Source organism: Thunnus thynnus, chromosome 19, assembly GCF_963924715.1.
Source record: "Thunnus thynnus chromosome 19, fThuThy2.1, whole genome shotgun sequence".
NCBI classification, from domain to species: Eukaryota; Metazoa; Chordata; class Actinopteri; order Scombriformes; family Scombridae; genus Thunnus; species Thunnus thynnus.
Genome location: NC_089535.1, coordinates 21,470,618 through 21,490,101, shown reverse-complemented (window position 1 = coordinate 21,490,101; position 19,484 = coordinate 21,470,618). Strand labels below are relative to the sequence as shown.

Below are 19,484 nucleotides of genomic sequence, written 5' to 3'. Positions count from 1 at the left end.
TCTACCTACATGTTGAAGGTGTCAGTCAAGTCAGTTGGGAGGTGCGCTGGGCATGTCCTCTTGGCAGGAGACTTCAGTAGACACCAGGAGCATACTGAAAGTGCTGCATTTCCGTTGTGTTCTTAAAATGCCTCACGATCCCCTAGGAAGTGCAAGAGGAGGCGGGGAAGACAGCATTTAGGCATAAATGCTAAACATGCAACCGCTGCAACCTGACCTGGAAAGTGAAGACAATTAGACGGATAGATGGATGGATCCAACAGTAGTTGCTTGAAAAAAAGGTACACTGTTTAGATTTCACCCGTCTGGAATGGCACGGTTAATGCTGTTCGTGGCTCGTTGGTCTAGGGGTATGATTCTCGCTTCGGGTGCGAGAGGTCCCGGGTTCAAATCCCGGACGAGCCCAGGAGTCAGGAATGTGGCTACTTACTGTGGGTTAGCTGGCTAGGTTTGGAACTCTTGGGAAGCTAAGACATCCAAAGAAGGAGTTGAGAGTGGAAGGGCTACGCCTACATGTTGAAGGTATCAGTTCCCCTGGTAGGAGACTTCAGTAAAGGCCGGGAGCATACTGCAAGTGCTGCATATCCGCTCTGTTCTCGAAATGCCTCGTGATCCCTTAAAAAGTGCAAGAGGAGGCAGGGGAAGACAGCATTCACGTGTTTTTGCTGAGCATGCAACCGCCGCAACCTGACCTAGAAAGCGCAGACAAACAGATGGATGGATCCAACAGTGGTTGCTTGGAAAAAAGGTACACTGTGTAAATTTCACCCAGATGCAATCACATGGTTAAGGCCGTCTGTGGGTCATTGGTGTAGGGGTATAATTCTTGCTTAGGGTGTGAGCGGTCCCGGGTTCAAATTCTGGACGAGCCCTGAGATTCAGGAATTTGAGTGCTTCTTTTGGGTTGTCTGTTTTCATTTTTCAAGTTTGAAACCTTTAGGAACAGTGGGAAAGCTACAACATACGAGGGAGGTGAGAGTCAAACTGCTCCGCCTACATGTTGAAGTTCCCAGTTCAAATGTTTGGGAGGTATGCCGGGCACATCAAGGCTGGAAGAGACTTCAGTAGATTCCGCTGCAAGCTGACATGGAAATTGAAGACAATGGCAGGATGGAAATTGAATGGCAGGATGGATCCAACAGTAGTTGCTGGGGAGAAGGTACACTGAACCAAATTCTCCCAGCTGCAATGGCATGGCTGAAGTGCTCTGTGGCTCGTTGGTCTAGGGGTATGATTCTCGCTTTGGGTGCGAGAGGTCCCGGGTTCAAATCCCGGACGAGCCCAGGAGTCAGGAATGTGGCTACTTACTGTGGGTTAGCTGGCTAGGTTTGGAACTCTTGGGAAGCTAAGACATCCAAAGAAGGAGTTGAGAGTGGAAGGGCTACGCCTACATGTTGAAGGTATCAGTTCCCCTGGTAGGAGACTTCAGTAAAGGCCGGGAGCATACTGCAAGTGCTGCATATCCGCTCTGTTCTCGAAATGCCTCGTGATCCCTTAAAAAGTGCAAGAGGAGGCAGGGGAAGACAGCATTCACGCGTTTTTGCTGAGCATGCAACCGCCGCAACCTGACCTAGAAAGCGCAGACAAACAGATGGATGGATCCAACAGTGGTTGCTTGGAAAAAAGGTACACTGTGTAAATTTCACCCAGATGCAATCACATGGTTAAGGCCGTCTGTGGGTCATTGGTGTAGGGGTATAATTCTTGCTTAGGGTGTGAGCGGTCCCGGGTTCAAATTCTGGACGAGCCCTGAGATTCAGGAATTTGAGTGCTTCTTTTGGGTTGTCTGTTTTCATTTTTCAAGTTTGAAACCTTTAGGAACAGTGGGAAAGCTACAACATACTAGGGAGGTGAGAGTCAAACTGCTCCGCCTACATGTTGAAGTTCCCAGTTCAAATGTTTGGGAGGTATGCCGGGCACATCAAGGCTGGAAGAGACTTCAGTAGATTCCGCTGCAAGCTGACATGGAAATTGAAGACAATGGCAGGATGGAAATTGAATGGCAGGATGGATCCAACAGTAGTTGCTGGGGAGAAGGTACACTGAACCAAATTCTCCCAGCTGCAATGGCATGGCTGAAGTGCTCTGTGGCTCGTTGGTCTAGGGGTATGATTCTCGCTTTGGGTGCGAGAGGTCCCGGGTTCAAATCCCGGACGAGCCCAGGAGTCAGGAATGTGGCTACTTACTGTGGGGTTTCTGCCTAGGTTTGGAACTGTTGGGAAGCTAAGACATCCTAAGAAGGAGTTGAGAGTGGAAGTGCTACGCCTACATGTTGAAGGTATCAGTTGAGAGGTATGCTGGTCACATCCCCCTGCTAGGAGACTGCTGTAAATGGAGGAGGAGCATACTGTAAGTGCTGCATATCCTCTCTCTTATCGAAATGCCTCGTGATCCCCCTAAACAGTGCAGGTGGAGGAGGCGGGGAAGACAGCATTTAGCCATTTTTGCTGAGCATGCAACCACTGCAACCTGACCTGGAAAGTGAAGACAAATAGACGGATGGATCCAACGGTGGTTGCTGGGAAAAAAGGCACACGCTGCAAATTTCGACCCGCTGCAATCGTATTGTTGCTGCTTTCTGCGGCTCGTTGGTCTAGGGGTATGATTCTCGCTTAGGGTGCGAGAGGTCCCGGGTTCAAATCCCGGACGAGCCCAAAGGTCAGGAATGTGGCTTCCTATTGTGGGTTATGTGGCTAGTTCTTAAAAGTGTTGGGAAGCTAATACATCCTAAGAAGGGGTTGAGAGTGGAAGTGCTCTACCTACATGTTGAAGGTGTCAGTCAAGTCAGTTGGGAGGTGCGCTGGGCATGTCCTCTTGGCAGGAGACTTCAGTAGACACCAGGAGCATACTGAAAGTGCTGCATTTCCGTTGTGTTCTTAAAATGCCTCACGATCCCCTAGGAAGTGCAAGAGGAGGCGGGGAAGACAGCATTTAGGCATAAATGCTAAACATGCAACCGCTGCAACCTGACCTGGAAAGTGAAGACAATTAGACGGATAGATGGATGGATCCAACAGTAGTTGCTTGAAAAAAAGGTACACTGTTTAGATTTCACCCGTCTGGAATGGCACGGTTAATGCTGTTCGTGGCTCGTTGGTCTAGGGGTATGATTCTCGCTTCGGGTGCGAGAGGTCCCGGGTTCAAATCCCGGACGAGCCCAGGAGTCAGGAATGTGGCTACTTACTGTGGGTTAGCTGGCTAGGTTTGGAACTCTTGGGAAGCTAAGACATCCAAAGAAGGAGTTGAGAGTGGAAGGGCTACGCCTACATGTTGAAGGTATCAGTTCCCCTGGTAGGAGACTTCAGTAAAGGCCGGGAGCATACTGCAAGTGCTGCATATCCGCTCTGTTCTCGAAATGCCTCGTGATCCCTTAAAAAGTGCAAGAGGAGGCAGGGGAAGACAGCATTCACGCGTTTTTGCTGAGCATGCAACCGCCGCAACCTGACCTAGAAAGCGCAGACAAACAGATGGATGGATCCAACAGTGGTTGCTTGGAAAAAAGGTACACTGTGTAAATTTCACCCAGATGCAATCACATGGTTAAGGCCGTCTGTGGGTCATTGGTGTAGGGGTATAATTCTTGCTTAGGGTGTGAGCGGTCCCGGGTTCAAATTCTGGACGAGCCCTGAGATTCAGGAATTTGAGTGCTTCTTTTGGGTTGTCTGTTTTCATTTTTCAAGTTTGAAACCTTTAGGAACAGTGGGAAAGCTACAACATACGAGGGAGGTGAGAGTCAAACTGCTCCGCCTACATGTTGAAGTTCCCAGTTCAAATGTTTGGGAGGTATGCCGGGCACATCAAGGCTGGAAGAGACTTCAGTAGATTCCGCTGCAAGCTGACATGGAAATTGAAGACAATGGCAGGATGGAAATTGAATGGCAGGATGGATCCAACAGTAGTTGCTGGGGAGAAGGTACACTGAACCAAATTCTCCCAGCTGCAATGGCATGGCTGAAGTGCTCTGTGGCTCGTTGGTCTAGGGGTATGATTCTCGCTTTGGGTGCGAGAGGTCCCGGGTTCAAATCCCGGACGAGCCCAGGAGTCAGGAATGTGGTTACTTACTGTGGGGTTTCTGCCTAGGTTTGGAACTGTTGGGAAGCTAAGACATCCTAAGAAGGAGTTGAGAGTGGAAGTGCTACGCCTACATGTTGAAGGTATCAGTTGAGAGGTATGCTGGTCAAATCCCCCTGCTAGGAGACTGCTGTAAATGGAGGAGGAGCATACTGTAAGTGCTGCATATCCTCTCTCTTATCGAAATGCCTCGTGATCCCCCTAAACAGTGCAGGTGGAGGAGGCGGGGAAGACAGCATTTAGCCATTTTTGCTGAGCATGCAACCACTGCAACCTGACCTGGAAAGTGAAGACAAATAGACGGATGGATCCAACGGTGGTTGCTGGGAAAAAAGGCACACGCTGCAAATTTCGACCCGCTGCAATCGTATTGTTGCTGCTTTCTGCGGCTCGTTGGTCTAGGGGTATGATTCTCGCTTAGGGTGCGAGAGGTCCGGGGTTCAAATCCCGGACGAGCCCAAAGGTCAGGAATGTGGCTTCCTATTGTGGGTTATGTGGCTAGTTCTTAAAAGTGTTGGGAAGCTAATACATCCTAAGAAGGGGTTGAGAGTGGAAGTGCTCTACCTACATGTTGAAGGTGTCAGTCAAGTCAGTTGGGAGGTGCGCTGGGCATGTCCTCTTGGCAGGAGACTTCAGTAGACACCAGGAGCATACTGAAAGTGCTGCATTTCCGTTGTGTTCTTAAAATGCCTCACGATCCCCTAGGAAGTGCAAGAGGAGGCGGGGAAGACAGCATTTAGGCATAAATGCTAAACATGCAACCGCTGCAACCTGACCTGGAAAGTGAAGACAATTAGACGGATAGATGGATGGATCCAACAGTAGTTGCTTGAAAAAAAGGTACACTGTTTAGATTTCACCCATCTGGAATGGCACGGTTAATGCTGTTCGTGGCTCGTTGGTCTAGGGGTATGATTCTCGCTTCGGGTGCGAGAGGTCCCGGGTTCAAATCCCGGACGAGCCCAGGAGTCAGGAATGTGGCTACTTACTGTGGGTTAGCTGGCTAGGTTTGGAACTCTTGGGAAGCTAAGACATCCAAAGAAGGAGTTGAGAGTGGAAGGGCTACGCCTACATGTTGAAGGTATCAGTTCCCCTGGTAGGAGACTTCAGTAAAGGCCGGGAGCATACTGCAAGTGCTGCATATCCGCTCTGTTCTCGAAATGCCTCGTGATCCCTTAAAAAGTGCAAGAGGAGGCAGGGGAAGACAGCATTCACGCGTTTTTGCTGAGCATGCAACCGCCGCAACCTGACCTAGAAAGCGCAGACAAACAGATGGATGGATCCAACAGTGGTTGCTTGGAAAAAAGGTACACTGTGTAAATTTCACCCAGATGCAATCACATGGTTAAGGCCGTCTGTGGGTCATTGGTGTAGGGGTATAATTCTTGCTTAGGGTGTGAGCGGTCCCGGGTTCAAATTCTGGACGAGCCCTGAGATTCAGGAATTTGAGTGCTTCTTTTGGGTTGTCTGTTTTCATTTTTCAAGTTTGAAACCTTTAGGAACAGTGGGAAAGCTACAACATACGAGGGAGGTGAGAGTCAAACTGCTCCGCCTACATGTTGAAGTTCCCAGTTCAAATGTTTGGGAGGTATGCCGGGCACATCAAGGCTGGAAGAGACTTCAGTAGATTCCGCTGCAAGCTGACATGGAAATTGAAGACAATGGCAGGATGGAAATTGAATGGCAGGATGGATCCAACAGTAGTTGCTGGGGAGAAGGTACACTGAACCAAATTCTCCCAGCTGCAATGGCATGGCTGAAGTGCTCTGTGGCTCGTTGGTCTAGGGGTATGATTCTCGCTTTGGGTGCGAGAGGTCCCGGGTTCAAATCCCGGACGAGCCCAGGAGTCAGGAATGTGGTTACTTTCTGTGGGGTTTCTGCCTAGGTTTGGAACTGTTGGGAAGCTAAGACATCCTAAGAAGGAGTTGAGAGTGGAAATGCTACGCCTACATGTTGAAGGTATCAGTTGAGAGGTATGCTGGTCAAATCCCCCTGCTAGGAGACTGCTGTAAATGGAGGAGGAGCATACTGTAAGTGCTGCATATCCTCTCTCTTATCGAAATGCCTCGTGATCCCCCTAAACAGTGCAGGTGGAGGAGGCGGGGAAGACAGCATTTAGCCATTTTTGCTGAGCATGCAACCACTGCAACCTGACCTGGAAAGTGAAGACAAATAGACGGATGGATCCAACGGTGGTTGCTGGGAAAAAAGGCACACGCTGCAAATTTCGACCCGCTGCAATCGTATTGTTGCTGCTTTCTGCGGCTCGTTGGTCTAGGGGTATGATTCTCGCTTAGGGTGCGAGAGGTCCGGTGTTCAAATCCCGGACGAGCCCAAAGGTCAGGAATGTGGCTTCCTATTGTGGGTTATGTGGCTAGTTCTTAAAAGTGTTGGGAAGCTAATACATCCTAAGAAGGGGTTGAGAGTGGAAGTGCTCTACCTACATGTTGAAGGTGTCAGTCAAGTCAGTTGGGAGGTGCGCTGGGCATGTCCTCTTGGCAGGAGACTTCAGTAGACACCAGGAGCATACTGAAAGTGCTGCATTTCCGTTGTGTTCTTAAAATGCCTCACGATCCCCTAGGAAGTGCAAGAGGAGGCGGGGAAGACAGCATTTAGGCATAAATGCTAAACATGCAACCGCTGCAACCTGACCTGGAAAGTGAAGACAATTAGACGGATAGATGGATGGATCCAACAGTAGTTGCTTGAAAAAAAGGTACACTGTTTAGATTTCACCCGTCTGGAATGGCACGGTTAATGCTGTTCGTGGCTCGTTGGTCTAGGGGTATGATTCTCGCTTCGGGTGCGAGAGGTCCCGGGTTCAAATCCCGGACGAGCCCAGGAGTCAGGAATGTGGCTACTTACTGTGGGTTAGCTGGCTAGGTTTGGAACTCTTGGGAAGCTAAGACATCCAAAGAAGGAGTTGAGAGTGGAAGGGCTACGCCTACATGTTGAAGGTATCAGTTCCCCTGGTAGGAGACTTCAGTAAAGGCCGGGAGCATACTGCAAGTGCTGCATATCCGCTCTGTTCTCGAAATGCCTCGTGATCCCTTAAAAAGTGCAAGAGGAGGCAGGGGAAGACAGCATTCACGCGTTTTTGCTGAGCATGCAACCGCCGCAACCTGACCTAGAAAGCGCAGACAAACAGATGGATGGATCCAACAGTGGTTGCTTGGAAAAAAGGTACACTGTGTAAATTTCACCCAGATGCAATCACATGGTTAAGGCCGTCTGTGGGTCATTGGTGTAGGGGTATAATTCTTGTATTAGCTTCCCTGCAACCTGACCTGGAAAGTGAAGACAATTAGACGGATAGATGGATGGATCCAACAGTAGTTGCTTGAAAAAAAGGTACACTGTTTAGATTTCACCCGTCTGGAATGGCACGGTTAATGCTGTTGTTGGAAAGCTAATACATCCTAAGAAGGGGTTGAGAGTGGAAGTGCTCTACCTACATGTTGAAGGTGTCAGTCAAGTCAGTTGGGAGGTGCGCTGGGCATGTCCTCTTGGCAGGAGACTTCAGTAGACACCAGGAGCATACTGAAAGTGCTGCATTTCCGTTGTGTTCTTAAAATGCCTCACGATCCCCTAGGAAGTGCAAGAGGAGGCGGGGAAGACAGCATTTAGGCATAAATGCTAAACATGCAACCACTGCAACCTGACCTGGAAAGTGAAGACGGATAGATGGATGGATCCAACAGTAGTTGCTTGAAAAAAAGGTACACTGTTTAGATTTCACCCGTCTGGAATGGCACGGTTAATGCTGTTCGTGGCTCGTTGGTCTAGGGGTATGATTCTCGCTTTGGGTGCGAGAGGTCCCGGGTTCAAATCCCGGACGAGCCCAGGAGTTAGGAATGTGCTACTTACTGTGGGTTAGCTGGCTAGGTTTGGAACTCTTGGGAAGCTAAGACATCCAAAGAAGAAGTTGAGAGTGGAAGGGCTACGCCTACATGTTGAAGGTATCAGTTCCCCTGGTAGGAGACTTCAGTAAAGGCCGGGAGCATACTGCAAGTGCTGCATATCCGCTCTGTTCTCGAAATGCCTCGTGATCCCTTAAAAAGTGCAAGAGGAGGCAGGGGAAGACAGCATTCACGTGTTTTTGCTGAGCATGCAACCGCCGCAACCTGACCTAGAAAGCGCAGACAAACAGATGGATGGATCCAACAGTGGTTGCTTGGAAAAAAGGTACACTGTGTAAATTTCACCCAGATGCAATCACATGGTTAAGGCCGTCTGTGGGTCATTGGTGTAGGGGTATAATTCTTGCTTAGGGTGTGAGCGGTCCCGGGTTCAAATTCTGGACGAGCCCTGAGATTCAGGAATTTGAGTGCTTCTTTTGGGTTGTCTGTTTTCATTTTTCAAGTTTGAAACCTTTAGGAACAGTGGGAAAGCTACAACATACTAGGGAGGTGAGAGTCAAACTGCTCCGCCTACATGTTGAAGTTCCCAGTTCAAATGTTTGGGAGGTATGCCGGGCACATCAAGGCTGGAAGAGACTTCAGTAGATTCCGCTGCAAGCTGACATGGAAATTGAAGACAATGGCAGGATGGAAATTGAATGGCAGGATGGATCCAACAGTAGTTGCTGGGGAGAAGGTACACTGAACCAAATTCTCCCAGCTGCAATGGCATGGCTGAAGTGCTCTGCGGCTCGTTGGTCTAGGGGTATGATTCTCGCTTTGGGTGCGAGAGGTCCCGGGTTCAAATCCTGGACGAGCCCAGGAGTCAGGAATGTGGTTACTTACTGTGGGGTTTCTGCCTAGGTTTGGAACTGTTGGGAAGCTAAGACATCCTAAGAAGGAGTTGAGAGTGGAAGTGCTACGCCTACATGTTGAAGGTATCAGTTGAGAGGTATGCTGGTCATATCCCCCTGCTAGGAGACTGCTGTAAATGGAGGAGGAGCATACTGTAAGTGCTGCATATCCTCTCTCTTATCGAAATGCCTCGTGATCCCCCTAAACAGTGCAGGTGGAGGAGGCGGGGAAGACAGCATTTAGCCATTTTTGCTGAGCATGCAACCACTGCAACCTGACCTGGAAAGTGAAGACAAATAGACGGATGGATCCAACGGTGGTTGCTGGGAAAAAAGGCACACGCTGCAAATTTCGACCCGCTGCAATCGTATTGTTGCTGCTTTCTGCGGCTCGTTGGTCTAGGGGTATGATTCTCGCTTAGGGTGCGAGAGGTCCCGGGTTCAAATCCCGGACGAGCCCAAAGGTCAGGAATGTGGCTTCCTATTGTGGGTTATGTGGCTAGTTCTTAAAAGTGTTGGGAAGCTAATACATCCTAAGAAGGGGTTGAGAGTGGAAGTGCTCTACCTACATGTTGAAGGTGTCAGTCAAGTCAGTTGGGAGGTGCGCTGGGCATGTCCTCTTGGCAGGAGACTTCAGTAGACACCAGGAGCATACTGAAAGTGCTGCATTTCCGTTGTGTTCTTAAAATGCCTCACGATCCCCTAGGAAGTGCAAGAGGAGGCGGGGAAGACAGCATTTAGGCATAAATGCTAAACATGCAACCGCTGCAACCTGACCTGGAAAGTGAAGACAATTAGATGGATCCAACAGTAGTTGCTTGAAAAAAAGGTACACTGTTTAGATTTCACCCGTCTGGAATGGCACGGTTAATGCTGTTCGTGGCTCGTTGGTCTAGGGGTATAATTCTTGCTTAGGGTGTGAGCGGTCCCGGGTTCAAATTCTGGACGAGCCCTGAGATTCAGGAATTTGAGTGCTTCTTTTGGGTTGTCTGTTTTCATTTTTCAAGTTTGAAACCTTTAGGAACAGTGGGAAAGCTACAACATACTAGGGAGGTGAGAGTCAAACTGCTCCGCCTACATGTTGAAGTTCCCAGTTCAAATGTTTGGGAGGTATGCCGGGCACATCAAGGCTGGAAGAGACTTCAGTAGATTCCGCTGCAAGCTGACATGGAAATTGAAGACAATGGCAGGATGGAAATTGAATGGCAGGATGGATCCAACAGTAGTTGCTGGGGAGAAGGTACACTGAACCAAATTCTCCCAGCTGCAATGGCATGGCTGAAGTGCTCTGTGGCTCGTTGGTCTAGGGGTATGATTCTCGCTTTGGGTGCGAGAGGTCCCGGGTTCAAATCCCGGACGAGCCCAGGAGTCAGGAATGTGGTTACTTACTGTGGGGTTTCTGCCTAGGTTTGGAACTGTTGGGAAGCTAAGACATCCTAAGAAGGAGTTGAGAGTGGAAGTGCTACGCCTACATGTTGAAGGTATCAGTTGAGAGGTATGCTGGTCATATCCCCCTGCTAGGAGACTGCTGTAAATGGAGGAGGAGCATACTGTAAGTGCTGCATATCCTCTCTCTTATCGAAATGCCTCGTGATCCCCCTAAACAGTGCAGGTGGAGGAGGCGGGGAAGACAGCATTTAGCCATTTTTGCTGAGCATGCAACCACTGCAACCTGACCTGGAAAGTGAAGACAAATAGACGGATGGATCCAACGGTGGTTGCTGGGAAAAAAGGCACACGCTGCAAATTTCGACCCGCTGCAATCGTATTGTTGCTGCTTTCTGCGGCTCGTTGGTCTAGGGGTATGATTCTCGCTTAGGGTGCGAGAGGTCCCGGGTTCAAATCCCGGACGAGCCCAAAGGTCAGGAATGTGGCTTCCTATTGTGGGTTATGTGGCTAGTTCTTAAAAGTGTTGGGAAGCTAATACATCCTAAGAAGGGGTTGAGAGTGGAAGTGCTCTACCTACATGTTGAAGGTGTCAGTCAAGTCAGTTGGGAGGTGCGCTGGGCATGTCCTCTTGGCAGGAGACTTCAGTAGACACCAGGAGCATACTGAAAGTGCTGCATTTCCGTTGTGTTCTTAAAATGCCTCACGATCCCCTAGGAAGTGCAAGAGGAGGCGGGGAAGACAGCATTTAGGCATAAATGCTAAACATGCAACCGCTGCAACCTGACCTGGAAAGTGAAGACAATTAGATGGATCCAACAGTAGTTGCTTGAAAAAAAGGTACACTGTTTAGATTTCACCCGTCTGGAATGGCACGGTTAATGCTGTTCGTGGCTCGTTGGTCTAGGGGTATGATTCTCGCTTCGGGTGTGAGAGGCCCCGGGTTCAAATCCCGGACGAGCCCAGGAGTCAGGAATGTGGCTACTTACTGTGGGTTAGCTGGCTAGGTTTGGAACTCTTGGGAAGCTAAGACATCCAAAGAAGGAGTTGAGAGTGGAAGGGCCTACATGTTGAAGGTATCAGTTCCCCTGGTAGGAGACTTCAGTAAAGGCCGGGAGCATACTGCAAGTGCTGCATATCCGCTCTGTTCTCGAAATGCCTCGTGATCCCTTAAAAAGTGCAAGAGGAGGCAGGGGAAGACAGCATTCACGCGTTTTTGCTGAGCATGCAACCGCCGCAACCTGACCTAGAAAGCGCAGACAAACAGATGGATGGATCCAACAGTGGTTGCTTGGAAAAAAGGTACACTGTGTAAATTTCACCCAGATGCAATCACATGGTTAAGGCCGTCTGTGGGTCATTGGTGTAGGGGTATAATTCTTGCTTAGGGTGTGAGCGGTCCCGGGTTCAAATTCTGGACGAGCCCTGAGATTCAGGAATTTGAGTGCTTCTTTTGGGTTGTCTGTTTTCATTTTTCAAGTTTGAAACCTTTAGGAACAGTGGGAAAGCTACAACATACGAGGGAGGTGAGAGTCAAACTGCTCCGCCTACATGTTGAAGTTCCCAGTTCAAATGTTTGGGAGGTATGCCGGGCACATCAAGGCTGGAAGAGACTTCAGTAGATTCCGCTGCAAGCTGACATGGAAATTGAAGACAATGGCAGGATGGAAATTGAATGGCAGGATGGATCCAACAGTAGTTGCTGGGGAGAAGGTACACTGAACCAAATTCTCCGAGCTGCAATGGCATGGCTGAAGTGCTCTGTGGCTCGTTGGTCTAGGGGTATGATTCTCGCTTCGGGTGCGAGAGGTCCCGGGTTCAAATCCCGGACGAGCCCAGGAGTCAGGAATGTGGCTACTTACTGTGGGTTAGCTGGCTAGGTTTGGAACTCTTGGGAAGCTAAGACATCCAAAGAAGGAGTTGAGAGTGGAAGGGCTACGCCTACATGTTGAAGGTATCAGTTCCCCTGGTAGGAGACTTCAGTAAAGGCCGGGAGCATACTGCAAGTGCTGCATATCCGCTCTGTTCTCGAAATGCCTCGTGATCCCTTAAAAAGTGCAAGAGGAGGCAGGGGAAGACAGCATTCACGCGTTTTTGCTGAGCATGCAACCGCCGCAACCTGACCTAGAAAGCGCAGACAAACAGATGGATGGATCCAACAGTGGTTGCTTGGAAAAAAGGTACACTGTGTAAATTTCACCCAGATGCAATCACATGGTTAAGGCCGTCTGTGGGTCATTGGTGTAGGGGTATAATTCTTGCTTAGGGTGTGAGCGGTCCCGGGTTCAAATTCTGGACGAGCCCTGAGATTCAGGAATTTGAGTGCTTCTTTTGGGTTGTCTGTTTTCATTTTTCAAGTTTGAAACCTTTAGGAACAGTGGGAAAGCTACAACATACGAGGGAGGTGAGAGTCAAACTGCTCCGCCTACATGTTGAAGTTCCCAGTTCAAATGTTTGGGAGGTATGCCGGGCACATCAAGGCTGGAAGAGACTTCAGTAGATTCTGCTGCAAGCTGACATGGAAATTGAAGACAATGGCAGGATGGAAATTGAATGGCAGGATGGATCCAACAGTAGTTGCTGGGGAGAAGGTACACTGAACCAAATTCTCCCAGCTGCAATGGCATGGCTGAAGTGCTCTGCGGCTCGTTGGTCTAGGGGTATGATTCTCGCTTTGGGTGCGAGAGGTCCCGGGTTCAAATCCCGGACGAGCCCAGGAGTCAGGAATGTGGCTACTTACTGTGGGGTTTCTGCCTAGGTTTGGAAGTGTTGGGAAGCTAAGACATCCTAAGAAGGAGTTGAGAGTGGAAGTGCTACGCCTACATGTTGAAGGTATCAGTTGAGAGGTATGCTGGTCAAATCCCCCTGCTAGGAGACTGCTGTAAATGGAGGAGGAGTATACTGTAAGTGCTGCATATCCTCTCTCTTATCGAAATGCCTCGTGATCCCCCTAAACAGTGCAGGTGGAGGAGGCGGGGAAGACAGCATTTAGCCATTTTTGCTGAGCATGCAACCACTGCAACCTGACCTGGAAAGTGAAGACAAATAGACGGATGGATCCAACGGTGGTTGCTGGGAAAAAAGGCACACGCTGCAAATTTCGACCCGCTGCAATCGTATTGTTGCTGCTTTCTGCGGCTCGTTGGTCTAGGGGTATGATTCTCGCTTAGGGTGCGAGAGGTCCCGGGTTCAAATCCCGGACGAGCCCAAAGGTCAGGAATGTGGCTTCCTATTGTGGGTTATGTGGCTAGTTCTTAAAAGTGTTGGGAAGCTAATACATCCTAAGAAGGGGTTGAGAGTGGAAGTGCTCTACCTACATGTTGAAGGTGTCAGTCAAGTCAGTTGGGAGGTGCGCTGGGCATGTCCTCTTGGCAGGAGACTTCAGTAGACACCAGGAGCATACTGAAAGTGCTGCATTTCCGTTGTGTTCTTAAAATGCCTCACGATCCCCTAGGAAGTGCAAGAGGAGGCGGGGAAGACAGCATTTAGGCATAAATGCTAAACATGCAACCGCTGCAACCTGACCTGGAAAGTGAAGACAATTAGATGGATCCAACAGTAGTTGCTTGAAAAAAAGGTACACTGTTTAGATTTCACCCGTCTGGAATGGCAAGGTTAATGCTGTTCGTGGCTCGTTGGTCTAGGGGTATAATTCTTGCTTAGGGTGTGAGCGGTCCCGGGTTCAAATTCTGGACGAGCCCTGAGATTCAGGAATTTGAGTGCTTCTTTTGGGTTGTCTGTTTTCATTTTTCAAGTTTGAAACCTTTAGGAACAGTGGGAAAGCTACAACATACTAGGGAGGTGAGAGTCAAACTGCTCCGCCTACATGTTGAAGTTCCCAGTTCAAATGTTTGGGAGGTATGCCGGGCACATCAAGGCTGGAAGAGACTTCAGTAGATTCCGCTGCAAGCTGACATGGAAATTGAAGACAATGGCAGGATGGAAATTGAATGGCAGGATGGATCCAACAGTAGTTGCTGGGGAGAAGGTACACTGAACCAAATTCTCCGAGCTGCAATGGCATGGCTGAAGTGCTCTGTGGCTCGTTGGTCTAGGGGTATGATTCTCGCTTCGGGTGCGAGAGGTCCCGGGTTCAAATCCCGGACGAGCCCAGGAGTCAGGAATGTGGCTACTTACTGTGGGTTAGCTGGCTAGGTTTGGAACTCTTGGGAAGCTAAGACATCCAAAGAAGGAGTTGAGAGTGGAAGTGCTACGCCTACATGTTGAAGGTATCAGTTCCCCTGGTAGGAGACTTCAGTAAAGGCCGGGAGCATACTGCAAGTGCTGCATATCCGCTCTGTTCTCGAAATGCCTCGTGATCCCTTAAAAAGTGCAAGAGGAGGCAGGGGAAGACAGCATTCACGCGTTTTTGCTGAGCATGCAACCGCCGCAACCTGACCTAGAAAGCGCAGACAAACAGATGGATGGATCCAACAGTGGTTGCTTGGAAAAAAGGTACACTGTGTAAATTTCACCCAGATGCAATCACATGGTTAAGGCCGTCTGTGGGTCATTGGTGTAGGGGTATAATTCTTGCTTAGGGTGTGAGCGGTCCCGGGTTCAAATTCTGGACGAGCCCTGAGATTCAGGAATTTGAGTGCTTCTTTTGGGTTGTCTGTTTTCATTTTTCAAGTTTGAAACCTTTAGGAACAGTGGGAAAGCTACAACATACGAGGGAGGTGAGAGTCAAACTGCTCCGCCTACATGTTGAAGTTCCCAGTTCAAATGTTTGGGAGGTATGCCGGGCACATCAAGGCTGGAAGAGACTTCAGTAGATTCTGCTGCAAGCTGACATGGAAATTGAAGACAATGGCAGGATGGAAATTGAATGGCAGGATGGATCCAACAGTAGTTGCTGGGGAGAAGGTACACTGAACCAAATTCTCCCAGCTGCAATGGCATGGCTGAAGTGCTCTGTGGCTCGTTGGTCTAGGGGTATGATTCTCGCTTTGGGTGCGAGAGGTCCCGGGTTCAAATCCCGGACGAGCCCAGGAGTCAGGAATGTGGCTACTTACTGTGGGGTTTCTGCCTAGGTTTGGAAGTGTTGGGAAGCTAAGACATCCTAAGAAGGAGTTGAGAGTGGAAGTGCTACGCCTACATGTTGAAGGTATCAGTTGAGAGGTATGCTGGTCAAATCCCCCTGCTAGGAGACTGCTGTAAATGGAGGAGGAGTATACTGTAAGTGCTGCATATCCTCTCTCTTATCGAAATGCCTCGTGATCCCCCTAAACAGTGCAGGTGGAGGAGGCGGGGAAGACAGCATTTAGCCATTTTTGCTGAGCATGCAACCACTGCAACCTGACCTGGAAAGTGAAGACAAATAGACGGATGGATCCAACGGTGGTTGCTGGGAAAAAAGGCACACGCTGCAAATTTCGACCCGCTGCAATCGTATTGTTGCTGCTTTCTGCGGCTCGTTGGTCTAGGGGTATGATTCTCGCTTAGGGTGCGAGAGGTCCCGGGTTCAAATCCCGGACGAGCCCAAAGGTCAGGAATGTGGCTTCCTATTGTGGGTTATGTGGCTAGTTCTTAAAAGTGTTGGGAAGCTAATACATCCTAAGAAGGGGTTGAGAGTGGAAGTGCTCTACCTACATGTTGAAGGTGTCAGTCAAGTCAGTTGGGAGGTGCGCTGGGCATGTCCTCTTGGCAGGAGACTTCAGTAGACACCAGGAGCATACTGAAAGTGCTGCATTTCCGTTGTGTTCTTAAAATGCCTCACGATCCCCTAGGAAGTGCAAGAGGAGGCGGGGAAGACAGCATTTAGGCATAAATGCTAAACATGCAACCGCTGCAACCTGACCTGGAAAGTGAAGACAATTAGACGGATAGATGGATGGATCCAACAGTAGTTGCTTGAAAAAAAGGTACACTGTTTAGATTTCACCCGTCTGGAATGGCACGGTTAATGCTGTTCGTGGCTCGTTGGTCTAGGGGTATGATTCTCGCTTCGGGTGCGAGAGGTCCCGGGTTCAAATCCCGGACGAGCCCAGGAGTCAGGAATGTGGCTACTTACTGTGGGTTAGCTGGCTAGGTTTGGAACTCTTGGGAAGCTAAGACATCCAAAGAAGGAGTTGAGAGTGGAAGTGCTACGCCTACATGTTGAAGGTATCAGTTCCCCTGGTAGGAGACTTCAGTAAAGGCCGGGAGCATACTGCAAGTGCTGCATATCCGCTCTGTTCTCGAAATGCCTCGTGATCCCTTAAAAAGTGCAAGAGGAGGCAGGGGAAGACAGCATTCACGCGTTTTTGCTGAGCATGCAACCGCCGCAACCTGACCTAGAAAGCGCAGACAAACAGATGGATGGATCCAACAGTGGTTGCTTGGAAAAAAGGTACACTGTGTAAATTTCACCCAGATGCAATCACATGGTTAAGGCCGTCTGTGGGTCATTGGTGTAGGGGTATAATTCTTGCTTAGGGTGTGAGCGGTCCCGGGTTCAAATTCTGGACGAGCCCTGAGATTCAGGAATTTGAGTGCTTCTTTTGGGTTGTCTGTTTTCATTTTTCAAGTTTGAAACCTTTAGGAACAGTGGGAAAGCTACAACATACGAGGGAGGTGAGAGTCAAACTGCTCCGCCTACATGTTGAAGTTCCCAGTTCAAATGTTTGGGAGGTATGCCGGGCACATCAAGGCTGGAAGAGACTTCAGTAGATTCTGCTGCAAGCTGACATGGAAATTGAAGACAATGGCAGGATGGAAATTGAATGGCAGGATGGATCCAACAGTAGTTGCTGGGGAGAAGGTACACTGAACCAAATTCTCCCAGCTGCAATGGCATGGCTGAAGTGCTCTGTGGCTCGTTGGTCTAGGGGTATGATTCTCGCTTTGGGTGCGAGAGGTCCCGGGTTCAAATCCCGGACGAGCCCAGGAGTCAGGAATGTGGCTACTTACTGTGGGGTTTCTGCCTAGGTTTGGAAGTGTTGGGAAGCTAAGACATCCAAAGAAGGAGTTGAGAGTGGAAGTGCTACGCCTACATGTTGAAGGTATCAGTTGAGAGGTATGCTGGTCAAATCCCCCTGCTAGGAGACTGCTGTAAATGGAGGAGGAGTATACTGTAAGTGCTGCATACTCTCTCTTATCGAAATGCCTCGTGATCCCCCTAAACAGTGCAGGTGGAGGAGGCGGGGAAGACAGCATTTAGCCATTTTTGCTGAGCATGCAACCACTGCAACCTGACCTGGAAAGTGAAGACAAATAGACGGATGGATCCAACGGTGGTTGCTGGGAAAAAAGGCACACGCTGCAAATTTCGACCCGCTGCAATCGTATTGTTGCTGCTTTCTGCGGCTCGTTGGTCTAGGGGTATGATTCTCGCTTAGGGTGCGAGAGGTCCCGGGTTCAAATCCCGGACGAGCCCAAAGGTCAGGAATGTGGCTTCCTATTGTGGGTTATGTGGCTAGTTCTTAAAAGTGTTGGGAAGCTAATACATCCTAAGAAGGGGTTGAGAGTGGAAGTGCTCTACCTACATGTTGAAGGTGTCAGTCAAGTCAGTTGGGAGGTACGCTGGGCATGTCCTCTTGGCAGGAGACTTCAGTAGACACCAGGAGCGTACTGAAAGTGCTGCATTTCCGTTGTGTTCTTAAAATGCCTCACGATCCCCTAGGAAGTGCAAGAGGAGGCGGGGAAGACAGCATTTAGGCATAAATGCTAAACATGCAACCGCTGCAACCTGACCTGGAAAGTGAAGACAATTAGACGGATAGATGGATGGATCCAACAGTAGTTGCTTGAAAAAAAGGTACACTGTTTAGATTTCACCCGTCTGGAATGGCACGGTTAATGCTGTTCGTGGCTCGTTGGTCTAGGGGTATGATTCTCGCTTCGGGTGCGAGAGGTCCCGGGTTCAAATCCCGGACGAGCCCAGGAGTCAGGAATGTGGCTACTTACTGTGGGTTAGCTGGCTAGGTTTGGAACTCTTGGGAAGCTAAGACATCCAAAGAAGGAGTTGAGAGTGGAAGGGCTACGCCTACATGTTGAAGGTATCAGTTCCCCTGGTAGGAGACTTCAGTAAAGGCCAGGAGCATACTGCAAGTGCTGCATATCCGCTCTGTTCTCGAAATGCCTCGTGATCCCTTAAAAAGTGCAAGAGGAGGCAGGGGAAGACAGCATTCACGCGTTTTTGCTGAGCATGCAACCGCCGCAACCTGACCTAGAAAGCGCAGACAAACAGATGGATGGATCCAACAGTGGTTGCTTGGAAAAAAGGTACACTGTGTAAATTTCACCCAGATGTAATCACATGGTTAAGGCCGTCTGTGGGTCATTGGTGTAGGGGTATAATTCTTGCTTAGGGTGTGAGCGGTCCCGGGGTCAAATTCTGGACGAGCCCTGAGATTCAGGAATTTGAGTGCTTCTTTTGGGTTGTCTGTTTTCATTTTTCAAGTTTGAAACCTTTAGGAACAGTGGGAAAGCTACAACATACTAGGGAGGTGAGAGTCAAACTGCTCCGCCTACATGTTGAAGTTCCCAGTTCAAATGTTTGGGAGGTATGCCGGGCACATCAAGGCTGGAAGAGACTTCAGTAGATTCCGCTGCAAGCTGACATGGAAATTGAAGACAATGGCAGGATGGAAATTGAATGGCAGGATGGATCCAACAGTAGTTGCTGGGGAGAAGGTACACTGAACCAAATTCTCCCAGCTGCAATGGCATGGCTGAAGTGCTCTGTGGCTCGTTGGTCTAGGGGTATGATTCTCGCTTTGGGTGCGAGAGGTCCCGGGTTCAAATCCCGGACGAGCCCAGGAGTCAGGAATGTGGCTACTTACTGTGGGGTTTCTGCCTAGGTTTGGAACTGTTGGGAAGCTAAAACATCCTAAGAAGGAGTTGAGAGTGGAAGTGCTACGCCTACATGTTGAAGGTATCAGTTGAGAGGTATGCTGGTCACATCCCCCTGCTAGGAGACTGCTGTAAATGGAGGAGGAGCATACTGTAAGTGCTGCATATCCTCTCTCTTATCGAAATGCCTCGTGATCCCCCTAAAGGATCACGAGGTGGAGGAGGCGGGGAAGACAGCATTTAGCCATTTTTGCTGAGCATGCAACCACTGCAACCTGACCTGGAAAGTGAAGACAAATAGACGGATGGATCCAACGGTGGTTGCTGGGAAAAAAGGCACACGCTGCAAATTTCGACCCGCTGCAATCGTATTGTTGCTGCTTTCTGCGGCTCGTTGGTCTAGGGGTATGATTCTCGCTTAGGGTGCGAGAGGTCCCGGGTTCAAATCCCGGACGAGCCCAAAGGTCAGGAATGTGGCTTCCTATTGTGGGTTATGTGG

General features: G+C 49.5%; 29 non-coding genes across 29 annotated transcripts; all 29 read left to right on the top strand.

The window, feature by feature from the left end:
* Window positions 1-333: 333 nt before the first annotated feature.
* On the top strand, window positions 334-405 carry trnap-cgg (transfer RNA proline (anticodon CGG)). Its single transcript has one exon. It is a non-coding gene; the product is annotated as a tRNA-Pro (tRNA).
* An 806-nt stretch (window positions 406-1,211) lies between these two features.
* trnap-ugg (transfer RNA proline (anticodon UGG)) lies at window positions 1,212-1,283 on the top strand. The gene has a single exon. It is a non-coding gene; the product is annotated as a tRNA-Pro (tRNA).
* An 806-nt stretch (window positions 1,284-2,089) lies between these two features.
* Window positions 2,090-2,161, top strand: trnap-ugg (transfer RNA proline (anticodon UGG)). The gene has a single exon. It is a non-coding gene; the product is annotated as a tRNA-Pro (tRNA).
* A 421-nt stretch (window positions 2,162-2,582) lies between these two features.
* Window positions 2,583-2,654, top strand: trnap-agg (transfer RNA proline (anticodon AGG)). Its single transcript has one exon. It is a non-coding gene; the product is annotated as a tRNA-Pro (tRNA).
* Window positions 2,655-3,087: 433 nt separating this feature from the next.
* On the top strand, window positions 3,088-3,159 carry trnap-cgg (transfer RNA proline (anticodon CGG)). The gene has a single exon. It is a non-coding gene; the product is annotated as a tRNA-Pro (tRNA).
* Window positions 3,160-3,965: 806 nt separating this feature from the next.
* Window positions 3,966-4,037, top strand: trnap-ugg (transfer RNA proline (anticodon UGG)). The gene has a single exon. It is a non-coding gene; the product is annotated as a tRNA-Pro (tRNA).
* A 421-nt stretch (window positions 4,038-4,458) lies between these two features.
* On the top strand, window positions 4,459-4,530 carry trnap-agg (transfer RNA proline (anticodon AGG)). The gene has a single exon. It is a non-coding gene; the product is annotated as a tRNA-Pro (tRNA).
* Window positions 4,531-4,963: 433 nt separating this feature from the next.
* Window positions 4,964-5,035, top strand: trnap-cgg (transfer RNA proline (anticodon CGG)). Its single transcript has one exon. It is a non-coding gene; the product is annotated as a tRNA-Pro (tRNA).
* Window positions 5,036-5,841: 806 nt separating this feature from the next.
* On the top strand, window positions 5,842-5,913 carry trnap-ugg (transfer RNA proline (anticodon UGG)). Its single transcript has one exon. It is a non-coding gene; the product is annotated as a tRNA-Pro (tRNA).
* A 421-nt stretch (window positions 5,914-6,334) lies between these two features.
* trnap-agg (transfer RNA proline (anticodon AGG)) lies at window positions 6,335-6,406 on the top strand. Its single transcript has one exon. It is a non-coding gene; the product is annotated as a tRNA-Pro (tRNA).
* Window positions 6,407-6,839: 433 nt separating this feature from the next.
* Window positions 6,840-6,911, top strand: trnap-cgg (transfer RNA proline (anticodon CGG)). Its single transcript has one exon. It is a non-coding gene; the product is annotated as a tRNA-Pro (tRNA).
* Window positions 6,912-7,842: 931 nt separating this feature from the next.
* On the top strand, window positions 7,843-7,914 carry trnap-ugg (transfer RNA proline (anticodon UGG)). Its single transcript has one exon. It is a non-coding gene; the product is annotated as a tRNA-Pro (tRNA).
* Window positions 7,915-8,719: 805 nt separating this feature from the next.
* On the top strand, window positions 8,720-8,791 carry trnap-ugg (transfer RNA proline (anticodon UGG)). The gene has a single exon. It is a non-coding gene; the product is annotated as a tRNA-Pro (tRNA).
* Window positions 8,792-9,212: 421 nt separating this feature from the next.
* trnap-agg (transfer RNA proline (anticodon AGG)) lies at window positions 9,213-9,284 on the top strand. Its single transcript has one exon. It is a non-coding gene; the product is annotated as a tRNA-Pro (tRNA).
* An 832-nt stretch (window positions 9,285-10,116) lies between these two features.
* trnap-ugg (transfer RNA proline (anticodon UGG)) lies at window positions 10,117-10,188 on the top strand. Its single transcript has one exon. It is a non-coding gene; the product is annotated as a tRNA-Pro (tRNA).
* A 421-nt stretch (window positions 10,189-10,609) lies between these two features.
* On the top strand, window positions 10,610-10,681 carry trnap-agg (transfer RNA proline (anticodon AGG)). Its single transcript has one exon. It is a non-coding gene; the product is annotated as a tRNA-Pro (tRNA).
* Window positions 10,682-11,102: 421 nt separating this feature from the next.
* Window positions 11,103-11,174, top strand: trnap-cgg (transfer RNA proline (anticodon CGG)). The gene has a single exon. It is a non-coding gene; the product is annotated as a tRNA-Pro (tRNA).
* Window positions 11,175-11,975: 801 nt separating this feature from the next.
* Window positions 11,976-12,047, top strand: trnap-cgg (transfer RNA proline (anticodon CGG)). The gene has a single exon. It is a non-coding gene; the product is annotated as a tRNA-Pro (tRNA).
* Window positions 12,048-12,853: 806 nt separating this feature from the next.
* On the top strand, window positions 12,854-12,925 carry trnap-ugg (transfer RNA proline (anticodon UGG)). Its single transcript has one exon. It is a non-coding gene; the product is annotated as a tRNA-Pro (tRNA).
* Window positions 12,926-13,346: 421 nt separating this feature from the next.
* Window positions 13,347-13,418, top strand: trnap-agg (transfer RNA proline (anticodon AGG)). Its single transcript has one exon. It is a non-coding gene; the product is annotated as a tRNA-Pro (tRNA).
* An 832-nt stretch (window positions 13,419-14,250) lies between these two features.
* On the top strand, window positions 14,251-14,322 carry trnap-cgg (transfer RNA proline (anticodon CGG)). Its single transcript has one exon. It is a non-coding gene; the product is annotated as a tRNA-Pro (tRNA).
* An 806-nt stretch (window positions 14,323-15,128) lies between these two features.
* On the top strand, window positions 15,129-15,200 carry trnap-ugg (transfer RNA proline (anticodon UGG)). Its single transcript has one exon. It is a non-coding gene; the product is annotated as a tRNA-Pro (tRNA).
* Window positions 15,201-15,621: 421 nt separating this feature from the next.
* On the top strand, window positions 15,622-15,693 carry trnap-agg (transfer RNA proline (anticodon AGG)). The gene has a single exon. It is a non-coding gene; the product is annotated as a tRNA-Pro (tRNA).
* A 433-nt stretch (window positions 15,694-16,126) lies between these two features.
* Window positions 16,127-16,198, top strand: trnap-cgg (transfer RNA proline (anticodon CGG)). The gene has a single exon. It is a non-coding gene; the product is annotated as a tRNA-Pro (tRNA).
* Window positions 16,199-17,004: 806 nt separating this feature from the next.
* trnap-ugg (transfer RNA proline (anticodon UGG)) lies at window positions 17,005-17,076 on the top strand. Its single transcript has one exon. It is a non-coding gene; the product is annotated as a tRNA-Pro (tRNA).
* A 419-nt stretch (window positions 17,077-17,495) lies between these two features.
* On the top strand, window positions 17,496-17,567 carry trnap-agg (transfer RNA proline (anticodon AGG)). The gene has a single exon. It is a non-coding gene; the product is annotated as a tRNA-Pro (tRNA).
* Window positions 17,568-18,000: 433 nt separating this feature from the next.
* On the top strand, window positions 18,001-18,072 carry trnap-cgg (transfer RNA proline (anticodon CGG)). The gene has a single exon. It is a non-coding gene; the product is annotated as a tRNA-Pro (tRNA).
* An 806-nt stretch (window positions 18,073-18,878) lies between these two features.
* trnap-ugg (transfer RNA proline (anticodon UGG)) lies at window positions 18,879-18,950 on the top strand. The gene has a single exon. It is a non-coding gene; the product is annotated as a tRNA-Pro (tRNA).
* Window positions 18,951-19,373: 423 nt separating this feature from the next.
* trnap-agg (transfer RNA proline (anticodon AGG)) lies at window positions 19,374-19,445 on the top strand. The gene has a single exon. It is a non-coding gene; the product is annotated as a tRNA-Pro (tRNA).
* The last annotated feature ends 39 nt before the right edge of the window (window positions 19,446-19,484 follow it).